Raw genomic sequence first — 24,324 nt, forward strand, 5'->3', positions numbered from 1 at the left:
TTTCTATGATTGATGATTTTATCTGAAAGTACAGCTCAAAAGATGGCATATTAAAGTTTATTTTTATCCCCTTAGAAAACTTAAAAAGCATAGCAAGTATTATAAACGAAAAAAAATAGTGTTACAAGTCATGGCTTGACTTATTTATTGTAATACCGGTGCTTTTGTTTTTTTTTCTGTAAAATTAAAAGAGAACATGCCATACAATATACATTTTTATGACCAGTACATAACTGGACATGTGTTAGTTTCAAAGCATAAAAAGATATAACATGTCATCAGTCTTTCTTCATTCAGTGTTTACTTTTTAGATTTGTGAAGTTAGATCTGAATTGTCTTCACTGATTAGTTGGTCCAGTCACAGCAGTCACTGATTGGTTGGTCCAGTCACAGCAGTCACTGATTGGTTGGTCCAGTCACAGCAGTATGATTTGTCTTCACTGATTGGTCAGACAGGTCACAATGATCTGAATTGTCTTCATTGATCTTTTTAGATTTTTGAGATTAGACTCATTTCTTTTAGTGACTTAATTTTCTTAAACACAATTAAGATTAGTGTTTTGATGACAAGAAACATTAGGGCTAAGGTTAAGATATTTGGAATAATGCAACTTGCTGGAGTAAATGGCTGTCAATTTTGCTGAAATATATTACCTTGACCCACATTTATATAATTAGGGAACAAGTATGCCTAAAACTTCATTTACAACATTTTCATTAGAAGCACAATGTATGAAATCATGACATTTGCCATATCACTTGCTGGGAGGATGGTTATATAGTTTGTTCAACTGTATTTCCTTCAAGGTCATAGGTCAAAGGTGTTAAAATATTTATATGACTTCATTATTCATAGATCATTAATCTTAGAGTAATACTATCTGGCCTGTAGGTTTATTAAGCGAAGCAATATAAACTGTGTTGAAATAAATGATAAACATTCAATGTCACAGGTCAAATCTGTTTAAATTTCCTAACCACTTCTTCTTATGAACCATAGTGCCTAGAGACCTGATATTAACATGTACTGAAGACAGGTTATTAATTTTGCTAAAAAATGGTTTGACATATTTTCATGGTCACAGAGATGAACCGCTTCAAAAGTTATGGAAGACTTCTTCTAATGTTAAATGATCTTTAGGTAATGATGTTTTGTCTGTGTCTTGTTGGCATGACGACTGACCTTGAAGTTTGTTAAGTAAAGTACATTACCCATGTTCAGGTCAGAGGAGCCAAATATTGATAATTAAAAAACATACAAAAGATGTGTAATTTATCAAACCGTGAGTTACAGAGTAATAATATTGTAAAGAAGAAAAGGTCAGTATTTACTGCTGAATGTAGAAAGTACCTTACAGGTGCTTGCATAGAATTTAAAATATATAGATGTGTCACATTCGCTTTGGCCCATATAAAAATGTTATAGTTATCTTGTGTGAAATTGCCTTATCAATTCCTCCATTGAAGCATGGCGTGTTCCACAGTTGGTTATTTTTATATCAAGACCTTTGTACTCCAAGCCAAAATCAATTTTACGTTACACTGATAAAGCCAACTACATTTTGCATAAAAACTACTAAATTGTGTACCAAGGTAGCTTATTAGGTAAAAAATCAATTAAAATGGTCAATACCTATTGTGTAAATAATTCTCCCTTACAGAGCATTCTACATTGTGACTATTTCATATTTATAAATGATAAAATACAAGCTTACTGTTACAGACAGGGCCATTGATTTACAGGTGTATGGTGTGTTTCTGTAAACCAACAAAATGTAGAATGTTATTTAGATTGATGGACTGGATCATGGACAATTTTTATGTCGGAAAAATATATCTAAGAGGCATTTAGACTATCAATATTAAACCACTACTGATGTCAGTATAGTTTCCAGATAAAATTTATTCTTTGTCCCATTGTGTGGTTACTCTGACTACATAATCATTGGATACTTGTATATAACTATACAACTAATAGTTATAACTATCAGATAACCCAATATGGTTATCTCACTATGATAAAAAAAAATTAGTCTGTTTGTTATTTTTTTATTTTTTTATCAGAACTCAATGTAGCTTTGAATGCTTAAAAAAATGCCATGTATAGCTATTGGTATCTTTTCATAGAAAAGAAGCCTTTCAGAAGGACACCTTCTGCAAAATTCCTCAATGTCTATCTACGCTTTGACCTGTCCAGTCAATTCAGATCACTGTGACCTGTCCAACAAACCAGTGAAGTGTGACCTGTCCAACCAATCAATGAAGTGTGACCTGTCCATCCAATCAGTGAAGTCAATTCAGATCTCTCTGACCTGTCCAACCAATTAGTGAAGTGTGACCTGTCCAACCAATCAGTGAAGTAAATTCAGATCTCTGTGACCTGTCCAACCAATCAGTGAAGTGTGACCTGTCCAACCAATCAGTGAAGTCAATTCAGATCACTGTGACCTGTCTAACAAATCAGTGAAGACAGTTCTTATCACTGTGACTTGAACAACCAATCAGTGAATTCAATTCAGATCACTGGGACCTGTCTAACCAATCAGTGAAGTCAATTCAGATCACTGTGACATGTCCAACCAATCAATGAAGTGTGACCTGTCCAACCAATCAATGAAGTCAACTTGACTTATCTGATTAGTTGATTGGTTGGTCAAGTCACAGTGATTAGAACTGTCTTCACTGATTGGTTGGTCAAGTCACAGTGATTAGAACTGTCTTCACTGATTGGTTGGTCCAGTCACAGTGATTAGAATTGTCTTCACTGATTGGTTTGTCCAGTAACACAGTGATCTGAACCGTCTTCACTGATTGGTTGGTCAAGTAACACAGCAATCTGAATTGTCTTCACTGATTGGTTGGTCCAGTAACACAGCAATCTGAACTGTCTTTACTGATTGGTTGGTCCAGTCACAGTTATTAGAATTGTCTTCACTGATTGGTTGGCCCAGTCACACAGTGATCTGAATTGTGTTCACTGATTGGTTGGCCAAGTCACAGTGATATTAATTGTCTTCTCTGATTGTTGGTTCAGTCTCAGCCACTGAATAGACTTTACTGATATTGGCTTTGACTTTACCTTCCTGATTTACAAGCCACAAGTAGACCTAAAGACTATATTTTAATTGAATTGAACAAAAGGACAAAGGACTGACTTCAATAATATGAAGTAATTTGCTGTTTTGATGAAAAACTACACTTTCGTTTAAAACAAAAATGGTTTCTTTGTTTTTCTTGAAACATTTCACTGCACAAACAGACTTTTTGCAGATATCTATATGTAGTTTTGAATGTTTAAATGAAAGATATTCAACAACTATTTTGAAGCAGTCTGTTTAAAATAATGAAATTAGAAGCTCTACAGACACCATCATAGGCTTATGTACAATAAGCTAGAATTAGTTTCAAGACAAAAGTTCAATTAAAAAAATATCTACACCCGTAAAAACACTTATGCAATAAGCTAGAATTAGTTTCAAGACAAAAGTTCAATTAAAAAAATATCTACACCCGTAAAAACAATTATACAATAAGCTAGAATTAGTTTTAAGATGGAAGTTCAATTGAAATAAAAAATATCTACTACACCCGTAAAAATATTTAGATACAAAACTATGCACATGTTGTTTAGGATACACTGCTGCCATCTTGAGGTTTCTAGTGAACAAGCATTTGTGACACATTGAAAGGATATACAGCTATCAAGGTGCTGTTAGCTTTGTCATATGTCTAGAACAGAATCTTCTGTGACCGACCACAACATTGATCTTATATATACAATTTCAAATCTAGCCGACTAAATTGATTTTATGGGTAAAGGTAAATGAGTGAATGAGTTTATTGTGTTGCTGGTAGGGACCCATAGCTGTGACGATTGATAAGGGGTGTATGGAGTATTAATTCCTAGCTCGTTATGGTACCCGACAGTGACCTCTTGACCTCTTCAAGCATGCTCACCTAACCAAGACATCTGACGATTATAAATCATGGAGGTTTGACATGAAACAAATACTGCCAGCGACCACCGAGGTGGGGAGAAAACTGTAAAAATAAAGTTGTGATAGATTAGGGCTAAGTTTACCAGGTAAATCAGACATGCAGTGTGCGCTTATCTGGGCGAGCCTTTGTCAACGTTCAGCCTCACTGACAACTGGCAGGGATTAGACGGTTCAGGGCCTATTGAAACCTTTTCTAGGTTATCACTGAGTCAACACCCTGTGACATCTACCTAGAAGGTACCATAATGACATAAGTGATATTACACATGACTCACAACAGCAGCATGCATGAATTGAGCAAAATTCACAGTTGACATAGCCAGATCGCTTTTCTTTGCCAAATAATAATAGGTAACTTGTTCCTGTTTTGAAAAACACACACATTTTTTTTTTATTATCAAACTTCCTGCAATGACATTTTGGCAGAATAACACTGGCTTGCACCAGACGGTCTGTATAGTGTGTCGTGAGTCTAAGGAAGCGGTGGAGCTTGCAATTCCGATATTGTCATAAAATCGTTCAGGCAGAACATACTAAACAGGACACCCTCATTACGACAAATAATCAAGCTGATAAAGTTACTCTTTAATGGTTGGGAAGTCGTTCAGGTGTGACGAGATTAGTAGACCTAGTGTGTAAAGGTGTGACAGGCTCTCTGAGGCTAGGTTAGGAGCACGAGGGTATGAAGGGCGGGACATTCTGGCGTCACCCTTCTCTTGGTACCAGCCTGAATACATGCTGTTCTGCACCATAACATATCGGGTTTTGACAGGTGAACATTTTCAAGCTCAAGTTCCAACTATCTGAAGCTTGTGATACATTTGGATAAGTGTTTGACAATAAAACCATTTTGATTATTGTTTATGATCACATAAACATAAACAGTTTATTTAATATATTCTAATGAAAAGATGTCTATTGAGATAGATACATTATAATGTAGAGATGTCTGTATTGAGATAGATACATCATAATGTAGAGATGTCTGTATTGAGATAGATACATTATAATGTAGAGATGTCTAATGAGATAGATACATCATAATGTAGAGATGTCTGTATTGAGATAGATACATCATAATGTAGAGATGTCTAATGAGATAGATACATTATAATGTAGAGATGTTTGTATTGAGGTAGATACACTATAATGTAGAGATGTCTGAATTGAGGTCACAGTGATATTAATTGTCTTCTCTGATTGTTGGTTCAGTCTCAGCCACTGAATAGACTTTACTGATATAGTCTTTAGGTCTACTTGTGGCTTGTAAATCAGGAAGGTAACCTCTACATTATAATGTATCTACCTCAATACAGACCCCTATACATTATAATGTTTCTACCTCAATACAGACATCTCTACATTATAATGTAGAGATGTCTGTATTGAGGTAGATACATTATAATGTAGAGATGTCTGTATTGAGGTAGAAACATTATAATGTATAGGTGTCTGTATTGAGGTAGATACATTATAATGTAGAGATGTCTGTATTGAGGAAGATACATTATAATGTAGAGGTGTCAGTATTGAGGTAGATACACTATAATGTAGAGATGTCTGAATTGAGGTAGATACACTATAATGTAGAGATGTCTGAATTGAGGTAGATACACTATAATGTAGAGATGTCTGAATTGAGGTAGATACACTATAATGTAGAGATGTCTGTATTGAGGAAGATACATTATAATGTAGAGGTGTCAGTATTGAGGTAGATACATTATAATGTAGAGATCTCTGTATTGAGGTAGAGACATTATAATGTAGAGATGTCTTTATTGAGGGAGATACACTATAATGTAGAGATGTCTGTATTGAGATAGATACATCATAATGTAGAGATGTCTGTATTGAGATAGATACACTATAATGTAGAGATGTCTGTATTGAAGTAGATACATTATAATGTAGAGATGTCTGTATTGAGATAGACACATTATAATGTAGAGATGTCTGTATTGAGATAGACACATTATAATGTAGAGATGTCTGTATTGAGATAGATACATCATAATGTAGAGATGTCTGTATTGAGATAGATACACTATAATGTAGAGATGTCTGTATTGAAGTAGATACATTATAATGTAGAGGTGTCAGTATTGAGATAGATACATTATAATGTAGAGATGTCTATTGAGATAGATACATTATAATGTAGAGATGTCTGTATTGAGATAGATACACTATAATGTAGAGATGTCTGTATTGAGATAGACACATTATAATGTAGAGATGTCTGTATTGAGATAGATACACTATAATGTAGAGATGTCTGTATTGAAGTAGATACATTATAATGTATAGATGTCTGTATTGAGATAGATACATTATAATGTATAGGTGTCTGTTTTCAGGTAGTTACATTATAATGTAGAGATGTCTATTGAGATAGATACATTATAATGTAGAGGTGTCTGTATTGAGATAGATACATTATAATGTAGAGATGTCTGTATTGAGGTAGATACATTATAATTTAGAGATGTCTATTGAGATAGATACATTATAATGTAGAGGTGTCTGTATTGAGATAGATACATTATAATGTATAGGTGTCTGTTTTAAGGTAGTTACATTATAATGTAGAGATGTCTATTGAGATAGATACATTATAATGTAGAGATGTCTGTATTGAGGTAGATACATTATAATGTAGAGGTGTCAGTATTGAGGTAGATACATTATAATGTAGAGATGTCTGTATTGAAGTAGATACATTATAATGTAGAGATGTCTGTATTGAGGTAGATACATTATGATGTAGAGGTGTCTGTATCGAGATAGATACATTATAATGTAGAGATGTCTGTATTTAGATAGATACATTATAATGTAGAGATGTCTGTATGGAGGTAGATACATTATAATGTAGAGATGTCTGTATTTAGATAGATACATTATAATGTAGAGATGTCTGTATGGAGGTAGATACATTATAATGTAGAGATGTCTGTATTGAAGTAGATACATTATAATGTATAGATGTCTGTATTGAGATAGGTACATTATAATGTAGAGATGTCTGTATTGAGGTATATACATTATAATGTAGAGGTGACTGTATTGAGATAGATACATTATAATGTAGAGGTGTCTTTATTGAGGTAGATACATTTTGATGTCTTAATTGAGATGAAGCAAAACGACTGAGATTGATTACAAGTTGAGATAGATCTGACATAAATTTTAGCCGGGGAAAACACTTAATTTAGTTCTATGAAGGAGCAACAGAATTATTTTGAAGAAATTGTAGCGAGTTTTTAATCTTTCAAAAAGGCAATCAAGAGACAATGCTCGAAAAAGAATGTAATTTAAGAAATATCCTATTATCTAAAGGCAGTAATTCTTGTAAAATGTGCAGCCTACCTTTTAGTGTGAAAGGAAGAGCTGTACGTAGGAAGTGATGATTTGGTTTGTAGGCTGCAGACTGTCTTTATAACTACAGGGTGTGTGCACAGTAGGTATACATTACTCGGTTTTTTATCACTAAGCATTTCACTATACAAACACACACACACGAGGAGACCAGAAATCCCAATATTCACTGCAGATAACAGACCAGGTCAACTCTGATTTATTGAAATTGAAATTTTAATGTAGCAGCACACAAGTCAGTAGAGCGTAGGCAGACAGTGATAAACAATCAATGATGCATGCAATTCTGTAGCGTTTCCATGGTAACATGGCTGCAGCAGCTGGGACCAATGTTTTGTGGTCATTGAGCGAGGCTAATCTGTTAGGAGGAGAGGCTGTGTTGACAAATGAATAAATTACTTCACTATTATGTGTAATTTACTCTGAGGCGTTGTGCTGGAAAAGTATAGGCCACAGATGTAGAACGTCAAGATATGCCTGCTTCATTTGAGCCGTTCTATAAAACCACTCTTATAAACAAAGGTACAGTAAAACCTGTACAGTAAGAACACACACATTGTGAATTCTCGTCAAATTACCAGGTTATATTCGTCCCCTGCCAAGAAATTATCTCGCTCACATCCAGCTCTATAACTAATTATACCTGTAGCAAACTGATCTCCTAGGTGCCCGGGGGGTTCTTTTAAACACATAGAAACTCTCTTAGATCTTAGACATCATTCTAAAAGACATAATTTTAAAGTTTAACGGAATTTCTGAATTGGCATTGCTCTAACTGAATTTGAGATCTACGTAACATAAAGAGCCACGATGCAGCTCCGGTTCATGTGTTGAGCTTTGGATATCTAATTTGTGATGGATATTATTATCACAGGTGATCAGGATTTATATATTATCGAAAAACTATTCACATATGGACATCGTCAAGGTAACAATGTGTACAGGAGTAGATGATCCAGGTACTGTTATCTTCCATATATGGCCATAGAAAGTGACGATCTGGTAAGGAAAATTTGATTAGTTAACTTAACGGGGAACATGATATCATTAATTAATTTCAGTATAATATTGTCATAGATGATGGAATTAGATCCACGTTAAAACCAGATATCTTTTCAATTAAGACCCCATCGCCTGTAAACTTTCATTAGATTTGTGTAAATTATTATGCCAAGCTGGTAGTCTCCAATCAGAAGTATTATAGGAAGTACCTCACTGTACATAGCATAGTGTGTTGCCATAGATACAGTAAACTGAGGATTTGGTTATGCATCAATGACTCCTTCATTACAATAGCCACTTGACCATTGAGTAAATATTGGTCAGTTGTTTGTTACCATAGCTACGGTAACCCGGGCTTTGTGCGTGCACCATTGATTCCCTCATTACCATGCCCATTGGCCCGTTGCTTCAAACGTCAATGGGAAACAATTGACTAATACATCTTCCAGGCCATCGCCACACTGGGATGCATCCTACTGCCCTCACACAAATCTCAGCCGCCTCGCTTGGGCGGTAATGAGTTCGCCTGATTACCTAGCAGCCTGATTATCTGGTGGCTTGTTCGGTCTGAGGTGTACCTGATGGCTGAGTGTACAGTCACCATGGTAACTGCTTCAATAACATTTTCTTCTACCTAGTGAAAAGTTGCAGAAATAAAATACTGCTGTGTTTCTGAGGCATATCTTTACACTGGAATGTTGTGTACAGAGGCTAAACCTCTATTAAACCAAATTCTGTCATGAAAACGTCACTTTATATCTGTGAATGAACTACAAATGTTGTGCTTTAACATCAAAATGCCATAAATAGTTCCCTAACTAAGAATGTAACTTTTTATTTTACTGTAGAACAAGTCTAAAAGGGTACATGGTAACATATTTTTCATGTAAATTACCCTGGTAAAACTCAGATATTTTTATTTTTTTGCAGTTACTGTGATTATCTTCTGTGCTTAACATCTGGAAATAAAGTTTAATACCAATTTATTGATCTCTGATTCTCTGCTTCCTTCCTGAACTTGTACAAAAAGAATAGCAATGTTTACTTGAACATAACAATGTCTACCTGAAAATAACAATGTCTCTCTGAACATAACAATGTCTACCTGAACATAACAATGTTTACCTGAACATAACAATGTTTACCTTAACATAGCAATGTTTACCTGAACATAACAATGTCTACCTGAACATAACAATGTCTACCAGAACATAACAATGTCTACCAGAACATAGTAATGTCTACCAGAACATTACAATGTGTACCTGAACATAACAATGTCTACCTGAACATAGAAATGTCTACCTGAACATACTAATGTCTATCTGAACATAGAAATGTCTGCCTCAACATAGTAATGTTTTATTGAACATGACAATGTCTACCAGAACATATCAATATCTTACTTAACCTAAAAATATCTAACTGAACGTAGAAATGTCTACATGAACATAACAATATCTACCTGAACAAAACAATATCTACCTGAACATAACAATGTTTACCTGAACATAGTAATGTCTTTTTGAACATAACAATGTCTACCTGAACATAGTAATGTCTACCTGAACATAGTAATGCCTTTTGAACATAACAATGTCTACCTGAACATAGTAATATGTTTACCTGAACATAGCAATGTCTACCTGAACATAGTAATATGTTTACCTAAACATAGCAATGTCTACCTGAACATAACAATGTTTACCTAAACATAACAATGTTTACCTGAACATAGTAATGTCTACCTGAACATACTAATGTCTACCTGAACATAGCAATGTCTGCCTCAACATAGTAATGTTTTATTGAACATAACAATGTCTACCAGAACATATCAATATCTTACTTAACCTAACAATGACTACATGAACATAATAATATCTACCTGAACATAGTATTGTCTTTTTGAACATAACAATGTCTACCTGAACATAGTAATGTTTACCTGAACATAGTAATGTCTACCTGAACATACCAAAGTCTACCTGAACATAGTAATGTCTACCTGAACATAACAATGTCTGCCTCAACATAGTAATGTTTTATTGAACATAACAATGTCTACCAAAACATATCAATATCTTACTTAACCTAAAAAAGACTACCTGAACATAACAATGTCTACCTGAACATAACAATATCTACCAGAACATAACAATGTCTACCAGAACATAACAATGTCTACCTGAACATAACAATGTCTACCTGAACATAACAATGTCTACCTGAACATAACAATGTCTACTTGAACATAACAATGTCTACCTGAACATAATAATATCTACCTAAACGTAGAAATGTCTACCTGAACATAACAATATCTATCTGAACATAACAATGTCTACCAGAACATAATAATGTCTACCAGGACATAACAATGTCTACCTGAACATAACAATGTCTACCTGAACATAACAATGTCTACCTGAACATACCAATGTCTACCAGAACATAACAATATCTACCTTAACATTACAATATCTACCTGAACATAACAATATCTACAAGAACATAACAATGTCTCTCTGATCATAAAATGTCTACCAGAACATAACAATGTCTACCAGAACATAACAATATCTAACTGAACATAACAATATCTACCTGAACATAGTAATGTCTTCTTGAACATAACAATGTCTACCAAACATATCAATATCTTACTTAACCTAAAAATGACTACCTGAACATATTAATATCTACCAGAACATAACAATATCTACCTGAACATAGTAATGTCTACCTTAACATAACAATATCTACCTGAACATATCAATATCTACCTGAACGTAGAAATATCTACCTAAACATAACAATATCTACCTGAACATAACAATGTCTTATGGATCGTAACAATATCTACCAGAACATAACAATGTCTACCTGAACATAACAATATCTACCAGAACATAACAATGTCTTTCTGATCATAACAATATCTACCAGAACATAACAATATCTACCAAAACATAACAATATCTACCAGAACATAACAATGTCTACCTGAACATAACAATATCTACCAGAACATAACAATATCTACCAGAACATAACAATGTCTACCAGAACATAACAATGTCTTACGGAATATAACAATGTCTACCTGAACATAGTAACATCTATCTGAACATAGTAACATCTATTTGAACATAGTAACATCTTTCTGAACATAGTAACATCTATCTGAACATAGTAACATCTATCTGAACATAGTAACATCTATCTGAACATAGTAACATCTATCTGAACATAGTAACATCTATCTGAACATAGTAACATCTATCTGAACATAGTAACATCTATCTGAACATAGTAACATCTATCTGAACATAGTAACATCTATCTGAACATAGTAACATCTATCTGAACATAGTAACATCTATCTGAACATAGTAACATCTATCTGAACATAGTAACATCTATCTGAACATAGTAACATCTATCTGAACATAGTAACATCTATCTGAACATAGTAACATCTATCTGAACATAGTAACATCTATCTGAACATAGTAACATCTATCTGAACATAGTAACATCTATCTGAACATAGTAACATCTATCTGAACATAGTAACATCTATCTGAACATAGTAACATCTATCTGAACATAGTAACATCTATCTGAACATAGTAACATCTATCTGAACATAGTAACATCTATCTGAACATAGTAACATCTATCTGAACATAGTAACATCTATCTGAACATAGTAACATCTATCTGAACATAGTAACATCTATCTGAACATAGTAACATCTATCTGAACATAGTAACATCTATCTGAACATAGTAACATCTATCTGAACATAGTAACATCTATCTGAACATAGTAACATCTATCTGAACATAGTAACATCTATCTGAACATAGTAACATCTATCTGAACATAGTAACATCTATCTGAACATAGTAACATCTATCTGAACATAGTAACATCTATCTGAACATAGTAACATCTATCTGAACATAGTAACATCTATCTGAACATAGTAACATCTATCTGAACATAGTAACATCTATCTGAACATAGTAACATCTATCTGAACATAGTAACATCTATCTGAACATAGTAACATCTATCTGAACATAGTAACATCTATCTGAACATAGTAACATCTATCTGAACATAGTAACATCTATCTGAACATAGTAACATCTATCTGAACATAGTAACATCTATCTGAACATAGTAACATCTATCTGAACATAGTAACATCTATCTGAACATAGTAACATCTATCTGAACATAGTAACATCTATCTGAACATAGTAACATCTATCTGAACATAGTAACATCTATCTGAACATAGTAACATCTATCTGAACATAGTAACATCTATCTGAACATAGTAACATCTATCTGAACATAGTAACATCTATCTGAACATAGTAACATCTATCTGAACATAGTAACATCTATCTGAACATAGTAACATCTATCTGAACATAGTAACATCTATCTGAACATAGTAACATCTATCTGAACATAGTAACATCTATCTGAACATAGTAACATCTATCTGAACATAGTAACATCTATCTGAACATAGTAACATCTATCTGAACATAGTAACATCTATCTGAACATAGTAACATCTATCTGAACATAGTAACATCTATCTGAACATAGTAACATCTATCTGAACATAGTAACATCTATCTGAACATAGTAACATCTATCTGAACATAGTAACATCTATCTGAACATAGTAACATCTATCTGAACATAGTAACATCTATCTGAACATAGTAACATCTATCTGAACATAGTAACATCTATCTGAACATAGTAACATCTATCTGAACATAGTAACATCTATCTGAACATAGTAACATCTATCTGAACATAGTAACATCTATCTGAACATAGTAACATCTATCTGAACATAGTAACATCTATCTGAACATAGTAACATCTATCTGAACATAGTAACATCTATCTGAACATAGTAACATCTATCTGAACATAGTAACATCTATCTGAACATAGTAACATCTATCTGAACATAGTAACATCTATCTGAACATAGTAACATCTATCTGAACATAGTAACATCTATCTGAACATAGTAACATCTATCTGAACATAGTAACATCTATCTGAACATAGTAACATCTATCTGAACATAGTAACATCTATCTGAACATAGTAACATCTATCTGAACATAGTAACATCTATCTGAACATAGTAACATCTATCTGAACATAGTAACATCTATCTGAACATAGTAACATCTATCTGAACATAGTAACATCTATCTGAACATAGTAACATCTATCTGAACATAGTAACATCTATCTGAACATAGTAACATCTATCTGAACATAGTAACATCTATCTGAACATAGTAACATCTATCTGAACATAGTAACATATATCTGAACATAGTAACATCTATCTGAACATAGTAACATATATCCAAGCATATTGATGTCTGGTCATATGCCATCTAGCTGTGCTTCCTTTCCATCAAAATATGAATTTAAGTCAATAAACAAAAATAGACATATGAAAGATAAAGAATGATATTGTGCATGGATTTTTTGTGTTCTGTGTCCATGACGACTCTGGTCCATTGGTTTCCACCCACTGCATAGAACATATTGTATGGTAAATAGAAACCAGTTGTTTCCACTGGTGCATAACGAAAGATAATATTTTATAGTACAATGGAGACAGTGCCCACTGATAATCAAAACCTTGCAATTTGTTCTGGAAAATATTGATGACGATGTTATCAAATCTACATTGGTACTGCAGGAACATTGATCAGCGTGGAGAAACCAAAGTTTTCTTCTCAAGTTTCTGTTTCCCATAAAAGACTCATTTTACAGCAATATTGAGGTGAAAGTCAGACTTATGGGGGAAAAGAGTTGACAACAACAAGGGATGTTATCACAGCCATTGAGATTCTCATAAACAAGGTACATCATATCATACTCATCAATAATCAAAATGTCTGCTTCATTGGAAAAGTGTGATACCACAGTTGACATTTCATATTGTTTAAACTGAATCATGTATTAGCCAAACCTTCATGTTGGTGTTAATTTATGCATTGCAATGTAACTTGTACTTGTGTAATTTAATAAAAAAATGTCTATAGGAATAAATTGATATTGATGTTTTTGGTGTTAGTTTAGACAGTGTTCAATGTATTAGTATAACAGTTGCTGGTGTCATTCTATACAGTGTTCAGTGTATTAGTACAGTGTTCAGTGTATTAGTATAGCAGTTGCTGGTGTCAGTCTATACGGTATTCAGTGTATTAGTATAACAGTTGCTTGTATCAGTTTAGACAGTGTTCAGTATATTAGTATGTCAGTTAATGGTGTAAGTTTAGACAGTGTTCAGTGTATTATTATAACAGTTGCTGGTTTCAGTCGATACAGTATTCAGTGTATTAGTATAACAGTTGCTTGTGTCAGTTTAGACAGTGTTCAATGTATTAGTATAACAGTTGCTGGTGTCAGTTTAGACAGTGTTCAGTGTATTAGTATAACAGTTGCTGGTATCAGTCTATACAGTGTTCAGTGTATTAGTAAAACAGTTGCTGGTGTCAGTCTATACAGTGTTCAGTGTATTAGTATAACAGATGCTGGTGTCAGTTTAGACAGTGTTCAATGTATTAGTATAACAGGTGCTGGTTTCAGTCTATACAGTATTCAGTGTATTAGTATAACAGTTGCTGCTGTCAGTCTATACAGTGTTCAGTGTATTAGTGTAACAGTTGCTGGTGTCAGCCTATACAGTGTTCAATGTATTAGTATAACAGTTGCTGGTTTCAGTCTATACAGTATTCAGTGTATTAGTATAACAGTTGCTGCTGTCAGTCTATACAGTGTTCAGTGTATTAGTAAAACAGTTGCTGGTGTCAGTCTATACATTGTTCAGTGTATTAGTATAACAGTTGCTGGTGTCAGTCTATACAGTGTTCAGTGTATTAGTATAACAGTTGCTGATGTCAGTCTAGACAGTGTTCAATATATTAGTGTAACATCTACTGGTGTCAGTCTATACAGTGTTCAGTGTATTAGTGTAACAGTTGCTGGTGTCAGTCTATACAGTGTTCAGTGTATTAGTATAACGGTTGCTGGTGTCAGTCTATTCAGTGTTCAGTGTATTAGTATAACAGTTGCTGCTGTCAGTCTATACAGTGTTCAGTGTATTAGTGTAACAGTTGCTGGTGTCAGTCTATACAGTATTCAGTGTATTAGTATAACAGTTGCTGATGTCAGTCTAGACAGTGTTCAATATATTAGTGTAACATCTACTGGTGTCAGTCTATACAGTGTTCAGTGTATTAGTATAACAGTTGCTGGTGTCAGTCTAGACAATGTTCAATGTATTAGTGTAACATCTACTGGTGTCAGTCTATACAGTGTTCAGTGTATTAGTATAACAGTTGTTGGTATCAGTCTATACAGTGTTCAGTGTATTAGTAAAACAGTTGCTGGTGTCAGTCTATACAATGTTCAGTGTAGTAGTATGTCATTTTATTGTGTAAGTTGCTGGTGTCAGTCTATACAGTATTCAGTGTATTAGTATAACAGTTGCTGGTGGCAGTCTATACAGTGTTCAGTGTATTAGTATACCAGTTGCTGGTGTCAGTCTATACAGTGTTCAGTGTAGTAGTATGTCATTTTATTGTGTAAGTTGCTGGTGTCAGTCTATACAGTGCTCAGTGTATTAGTATAACAGTTGCTGCTGTCAGTCTATACAGTGTTCAGTGTATTAGTATAACAGTTGCTGGTGTCAGTCTATACAGTGTTCAGTGTAGTAGTATGTCATTTTATTGTGTAAGTTTAGACAGTGTTCAGTGTATTAATATGTCATTTAATGGTTCAGTATATTAGTGTAACAGCTACTGGTGTCAGTTAAGACAGAGTTCAGTGTATTAGTTTAACAGTAAATGGTGTCAGTTTAGACAGTGTTCAGTATATTAGTGTAACAACTATTGGTGTCAGTTTAGACAGTGTTCAGTGTATTAGTGTAACAGTAAATGGTGTCAGTTCAGACAGTGTTCAGTAAATTAGTGTAACAACTATTGGTGTCAGCTTAGACAGTGTTCAGTGTATTAGTATGTCATTTAATGGTGTCATTTAACACAGTGTTCAGTATATTAGTATAACAGTTGCTGGTGTCAGTCCAGACAGTATTCAGTGTATTAGTATGTCATTGTCAGTCTATACAGAGTTCAGTGTATTAGTGTAACAGTAAATGGTGTCAGTTTAGACAGTGTTCAATGTATTAGTATAACAGTTTCTGGTGTCAGTCTAGCCAGTGTTCAGTATATTAGTATGTCATTTAATGGAGTCATTTAACACAGTGTTCAGTATATAATTGTAACAGTTGCTGGTGTCGGTCTAGACAGTGTTCAGTGTATTAATATGTCATTTAATGGAGTCATTTAACACAGTGTTCAGTATATTAGTAAAACAGTTGCTGGTGTCGGTCTAGACAGTGTTCAGCATATTAGTATAACAGCTGCTGGTGTCAGTCTAGCCAGTATTCAGTGTATTAGTATGTCATTGTCAGTCTATACAGAGTTCAGTGTATTAGTTTAACAGTAAATGGTGTCAGTTTAGACAGTGTTCAGTAAATTAGTGTATCAACTATTGGTGTCAGTTTTGACAGTGTTCAGTATATTAGTATAACAGTCTATACAGTGTTCAGTGTATAAGTATAACAGTTGCTGGTGTCAGTCTAGACAGTGTTCAGTATATTAGTGTAACAACTATTGGTGTCAGTTTTGACAGTGTTCAGTATATTAGTGTAACATCTACTGGTGTCAATTTTGACAGTGTTCAGTATATAAGTGTAACAGTTGCTGGTGTCAGTTTGGACAGTGTTCAGTGTATTAGTGTAACAGTAAATGGTGTCAGTTAAGACAGAGTTCAGTATATAAGTGTAACAACTATTGGTGTCAGTTTATACAGTGTTCAGTGTATTAGTGTGTCATTTAATGGTGTCAGTTTAGACAGTGTTCAGTGTATTAATGTCATTTAATGGTTCAGTATATTAGTGTAACAACTATTTGTGTCAGTTTAGACAGTGTTCAGTATATTAGTATGTCAGTTAATGGTGTCAGTTTAGACAGTGTTCAGTGTATTAATGTCATTTAATGGTGTCAGTTTAGACTGTTCAGTGTATAAGTGTAACAGTAAATGGTGTCAGTTCAGACAGTGTTCAATAAATTAGTGTAACAGTTGCTGGTGTCAGTTTAGACAGTGTTCAGTGTATTAGTGTAACATATACTGGTGCCAGTTTAGACAGTGTTCAGTGTATTAGTGTAACAGTAAATGGTGTCAGTTTAGACAGTGTTCAGTGTATTAGTGTAACATCTACTGGTGTCAGTTAAGACAGTGTTCATTATATTAGTGTAACAGCTACTGGTATCAGTTTAGACAATGTTCATTATATTAGTGTAACAACTATTGGTGTCAGTTTAGACAGTGTTCAGTATATTAGTGTAACAGTCAATGGTGTCAGTTTAGACAGTGATCACTTTGTTAGTGTAACAGTTGATGGTGTCAGTTTAGACCGTGCTTGGTGTATTAGTATAACAGTTGCTGGTGTTAGTTTAGACAGTGTTCAATGTATTAGTATAACATTTGCTGGTGTCAGTCTAGACAGAGTTCAGTATATTAGTGTAACAACTATTGGTGTCAGTTTAGACAGTGTTCAGTATATTAGTGTAACAGTCAATGGTGTCAGTTTAGACAGTGATCACTTTGTTAGTGTAACAGTTGATGGTGTCAGTTTAGCCAGTGTTCAGTGTATAAGTGAAACAGTTGCTTGTGTCAGTTTAGACAGTGATCACTTTGCTAGTGTAACAGCTGTTGTTGTCAGTTTAGACAGTGATCACTTTGCTAGTGTAACAGCTGTTGGTGTCAGTTTAGACAGTGATCACTTTGTGTAATAGTGTAACAGCTTCTTGCTGTGTATAGATTCAATAGGACAATTTTGAATAGAAAAAGAGACATCTGTCCACAGAAAGTTTGATTGATTACTGTGTGAGAGGTAGTTGAGTTTATGAAGTTCAGCTGTTCAAACCTGGATATTTTCACTTGGTTTTATTTCTGCCTATTTTGCTCATATAAACAAGACAGTGGATTCTACATAGAACAAACATATGACATATGCTAAAATATTTAAAAAAAAACATACATCTTTAAAAGAACCATAATACCTTGACTTATGAGTATAAGTGCATAGTTTCTGGGATGGACGACTTGCATCATTGTTTGAATAAATGACCTCAATCTACTAAGGTCAGAGAATCGAATGAAATGTCTAGAAATTTAACTGACTTCTGAAAAGCTGTGCATACAAATTAAAATAAAGTGACTGTCTTCCATCATGTGTACAATGATAAAGGGATGCTGATGCGTTGTCTAGGACTCTAATATACTGTAAAAGTGGAAATGTTGCGTTTTTCTTGTTGAATAAATTTGCGCAAAAATAACCACAGGTGAGCATTTATTTCTGGATTATATAAACTATATAGATATCAGAACCATTGCCAATAGAAAATATCCTCTTTGCAATCAGTTAAAAGAGTGCCATAACGCAAACATTTCCACATGCAAAAATTTCCACTTTTACACTTTTCAAGGTTGTACCATGCCATTGTATACTAGCTAGGACATTCTAATGTACGTGGGTATTAGGCTAGGTACCTGAGTTTCTAGAGCTGTTCTCACAGCCAAGATTTATACAGGAAATACCCGGACAAAATATATGTTGTATACCCTACAGTATATGGATGTTTATGTCTGTCACTCGTAAAAAACTGTCCCATTCGGTTTGATATTTAAGTATAATTTAAATACCTGTCAGTTTTATTAGACAGTTTCCTGATCAGTTCTCGACAGATAGCTTTATGAATGAATAGGTTTTTTGGTGATTATAAAAATTTAATATTCTTAAAAATAGATATTTATTACACTAAACCATAAACAAATTATTGTATTTCGTTATTACAACTGACATTGATGATGTCAGGGCTATAAGACCTACAGCTGAAGAGGATAAAAGGATATAAGAAACTGTAGACTAGGGCTGTCACAATATATATCGGAAAACAGGTATATCGCAATACACGGGTATATTGTATCGTACCACAAATACAGAGATGAAATATTGCTGTATCGCAATATTTTTCAGAAGTATATTTTAATGTATCTGCTTGGTGTTTTAACTTTGCAAGTATTGCTCCTTTCAATTATGCTCTGACGTCATGTCATATCATCTTTTTTCTGTGCTGTAGCAGGTGACAAAAAAAAAAATCATACTTAGGTGGAAGTAATAATGAATAGGTAAAATGTGACACACTTCTTTAAATAGTGAGCGAAATTTTAATAAAAACAGATGGCAGGTTACAGATTAAAGTTAGATACACACTGATACATATTGCTTTAATTGAATTCTTCTCTGAAATTAAGAAATGGATATCAACCATATTTGGGTGGACATTCCTATATGGTAGGGATTCAGAATTGTACAAATGGAGGGGCTGCCCCTGGTAAGGGGTGGGGCAAAAAAAGGGTTAATTTGGCCATATTGCTTTAGTTGATTTCATCTCTGGAGCTAACTAACAGATGGATTCAACTATATAATTGGTTGGAAGCAAATCTAGGTGGTGGTGATTCAAAAGTGTACTATTAAGATCCCCACCCTATAACCGCATACATGTATACGTACAGATGCTGAGTATAAAGAGACAAATACCTGTATAGTTCCAGGATTGCTCAAGGGTCTAGCCCCGCCCATGGAGACTTCGTCCATATGCCATTACTTGGAAACATTTGAGATTCCCATCATCATGCCCAACCCTATAGAAGGTCTTAATTGCCATACTTCTTTTAATGATAATTTCCATGATTGTTTAAATATTCAGGTGAGCAATACAGGCCCTCTGGGCTTTTTGTTTTATTTTGTCAGTATGTTTACACAACTTAGCAACCAATACCTAAAATATTAAACTTGTATGCAGTAGCTTTTTCTGTGTCTGACTTATTAGGTTAGTATAGTTAAATCTTTTCAAATGTTGGTCAGTTTGTTGGACTTTGCTGACTATTTTGTCTCCTGCATACAAACATGCAAGCACGCATACACTGCACACATGGAAGCACGTCCTGAAATGACCTAAGCTGTTAATAGGACGTTAAACAAAATTAAACCAAACCAAATATCAGTAACTGCAGACATTATTGCAGGATTGGGAGGGGAATAGAAATATTTGAAGACATGACAATCAAGTGTTATGACAGAGAAGGATATAGATGTACCTGACTGACCTCTACAGCAGGAGGATGTTGATGAGGATGCTGAGTATGGTACACGCTTTAAACAGCATTATAACAGGTTAAAGTGTCACTGTGACTTACACTTCTACATTGGGATTCACTTCAATCCCTTTACATGTGCCAAGATATGTGATGCTGATTTAGATGGACAGAGAGACAGAATGAAAAAAGGAGAAAGAAACCAAAGGATGAAGTAGAGTGAGATCCATTCCTCTGACTAATATTTACATAGACTTGATTTTAGGGAATGAATGTTTCCATATCTAGGATATATAAGATAGACAGAGTGAGAGACGAATGTAGAGGATAGGGAGACAGGATTAGTATTGACACGTAAATCAGACAGGCTAACCAGCCAGGCGTGTCGGCTAGAGAACCAATACAATCAGCCACACACACCAATTTCCAGTCCAACGGTTTTTCCGATTTGTTGGAGCTGAAAGCTGAATCTATGCCAGACCTGGTTATTTATATTTCCACAAGCAAGTGAAGCGTAACAGTGTGTGAGGAGCAGGCTAACACACACAGCTCCCACTCAGCAGCCCTCCACAGTGCTGTCTGTGATGGAGGACAGATGATCACTGAAGGTGAACACTATTCATCGCGATTGTTTCACCGAGTGAGATTTAGTTTTATTCTCTGCTACAGAGTGTATGTGTAACACAAGTGGTATTTACCGAGGACCCCCGTTATTTACTGACGAGAACCATTTCCACCCTTTATTAGTTCTGATACGGATTGCTGGTTCGCTGTGTATGAAGACTTGCGTGATTACAGGGACATAGTATGTTCATGCACGAACTGACGTGATAACGGCACTGTAAAACATGTACAGGGGATAACCAGGCATTACATCTGATACATTAATTAGCAGAATTTTACTGTGGTACATAGCAACAGAGTGTGACCGGTCAGAGCACACCTGAGCCAACACCAAGGTAAGAACACACGTGAGGGGTTAACGAGATACGCTGAGGTAACGGTGTGAGTACAGGTAGATAACGGTGTCACCTGGCTGCTGGGTAGCGGTCTGTAATCCATGACATGTCTGTATAGGTGTGTGGCTATGTGGAACAGCTATATGTGTGTGCACTGCCAGTATTTATAAATAAATAGGGCCTCTGTAACCTCTCTTATCAGTCCTAACAGTTTGTTCAAAGTTTAGTCAACTTACGCGATCTTCATTTTACATTTAGTCTGTAAAATTATTAATAGTAGGTAAAAATGTTCAAATCAATAATCATAAATGGATTCAAACGTTTCAAAATAAATCATAAAACTGATTGATTTGGGTGAGATTTGAGTTACCTAAGGAAAATTTATTATTGGACGATATCTGATGTAGAATGACATAGCTTTGAGAGGCAGAACTGTGTACGAGATTTATCAGACTTCACACCATAGACTATAGTTCATGCGGAACTCCCTGCTTGTGCATGTTAGTCGGTCAGTAAGTGTCCCGGTGTGCCTGGCAGAATGTCATGGTGCAGTGACCGCCACTCTCTCCTCTCTGTCACACTTCCCCAACTAACACCTTTAACACGCTGGACAGGAAGTCAGGCATATTAGCACACAGGTAAGTTTTAACTTAATATAATCCAGTTATGAATCGGGTTTAAAACATTTTACAGGCCGATTGTCCAGCATGTATTGAAAACGTGAAATCTGATGCTTCAATTCACAATCTTGTGAATGCAAGAATACTTCTTGGTAGTTCCGTTATTTCCACTGGAATAATTTTGTATTCATGATAAATTCAATTACAAAGATTGCATAAGACATATACCAAACACTTCTATATTTTTTTCAGGCAGTTTGAAACAGGATGTATCGAACTGCATATGTATTTGAAATATTAAGTGATATTTAAAACAGTATTTAAAAAAAATAATTGTGCATGTTGCCTTCAAACTATTTAGATTGCTACGTCACCAAACTTGTATGATTAATTCTGTGTATATAAGTATCAGTAAGGGAATGTGTTGTACTCAAGTTTACTTATCATGTACAGTTTTCTCATTCACTTGACCTGTACAAGGACGCTGGATAAGTGGACCTGTTACCACTAATTGACACACAAATAACTCGTATCATTTTCGGAGTCAGATATATTTCTGTTTCCTTCACACCAGGATGTGGTTTCATTGGTATGGGAAGGCTGTTTAAGATTTGTTGTGTGTATTTAGTTATAAAACAAGAAGAAAACTTAAATTTGTCCAAAAAAAATATCCTCATTAAAAATTCAGTTGTAAGTATAGAATTTCAGAGTTTAACTTTTTTTAAGTGAATGGTACTATTGATAGCATCCTGCTTGAAGCTAATATATTTTCATGAAGACACAAACTGGGGTACGGCCATACACACAAAAAATATGACACAGTGAACAAAGTAGAAGCTGGCACTGTGCTAATAAGTAACTGTTGGATGAATTGATAAGAGCTGTTGGATTAGTCTATACACGGAGAAGGGAGGGTGGGTACTGCACGAGTAGCTCTGCGACACCTGATTCTAAACAGTGCTTATTTGTCTTACAGGCTGAACATATTAATCACTGAACCAGAACTTATTGACTACTGAACCAGAACTTGACCATTGAACCAGATCATCATTAAGCATGGCCGTGACTGTGAATACGCTTCAAAGAAGACGCCACGAAACCTGGTACGTATACGGAGACACCCAAAAAAACATAAAACAGATAACAAGCTAGGTTTAAAAGGATAAGCTATATGTGACGCGACACTTATCTGTCCATAGATAACACACAATGTGCTATATGTGCTATTGAGCAATTTGTATAGAAAGTTGAAAATTTAGATATTAATTAAATTTTCCGTTTATACTTCGTAGACATTGAAACTTCTCAGTAGTCTTTCCATAAAGGGTTTATTTACCCTGTTAACAAGTCGTAAATAAATTTAGGGAGAGTACTTTCAGCCTTCTACCCAGATAGAAATACCGGCAACAGCCAAAGGTGACTGCATGGCTGTCAGAATATTTCATTAAGTTTTTCACTATAAATTTAATTTATTTCATTGATATTTTTGTATGATAATAAAGAAAATAATTATGTTGTTAGATAAACGGTAATAAAAAAAATTGCAGTTAGATGTAAAAAGGCATGAACACACTATCAGTTTATGGCCCGTGTCATGAAGTCACCGACCATAAACTGCACAATTGACGAGATTTATGGCCAAAAAAATGATATGGCTTGAAGCGGAATACACATTTAAATTTTACAGCACTTAAATGTTTTATAGTTATTGAAGTGCTTTATTGGTGTAGAAAAATATGTTGAATACATCACAACTTCTCAAATACTGGCCATTTTAGTACTGGAGTCAAACAAACAGTAGACAAATGAAGAACCTAGAAACATTAAGTTAATACAACTCATCGGATATTAATCACTCAAATTGGCCCGGATGGTAGCCGGCAAGGGATCTTACTGTGGGAGGAAACCGGAGTGCCTGGAGAAAACCTGCGTAGTCAGTCAGGTGTGACCTCAGACCTTTTCACATCCTATCAGGGAATCGAACCCTTGCCGCCTTGGTGAAGGGAGAGTGCAATATCTACTGCGCCACTCAACTACTAAGAGTTACACTTAAGCAATGGCGGATG

General features: G+C 34.6%; 1 protein-coding gene across 6 annotated transcripts in view; it reads left to right on the plus strand.

Moving 5' to 3' along the window:
• Positions 1 to 24,324, plus strand: part of LOC110455265 — a 100,852-nt gene that overhangs the window by 38,320 nt on the left and 38,208 nt on the right. For 4 of the 6 annotated variants that reach the window (XM_021505269.1, XM_021505277.1, XM_021505278.1 and 1 more), the window contains one exon: positions 23,235 to 23,361. The gene's annotated coding sequence lies outside the window, so the exon portion shown is untranslated. Of the gene's footprint in view, positions 1 to 21,172; positions 21,639 to 22,111; positions 22,277 to 23,234; positions 23,362 to 24,324 lie in introns of those variants that run through there. The other 2 variants (XM_021505271.1, XM_021505272.1) reach the window with 2 other exon arrangements.

Source organism: Mizuhopecten yessoensis, unplaced genomic scaffold (assembly GCF_002113885.1).
Source record: "Mizuhopecten yessoensis strain PY_sf001 unplaced genomic scaffold, ASM211388v2 scaffold8195, whole genome shotgun sequence".
Taxonomy (NCBI): domain Eukaryota; kingdom Metazoa; phylum Mollusca; class Bivalvia; order Pectinida; family Pectinidae; genus Mizuhopecten; species Mizuhopecten yessoensis.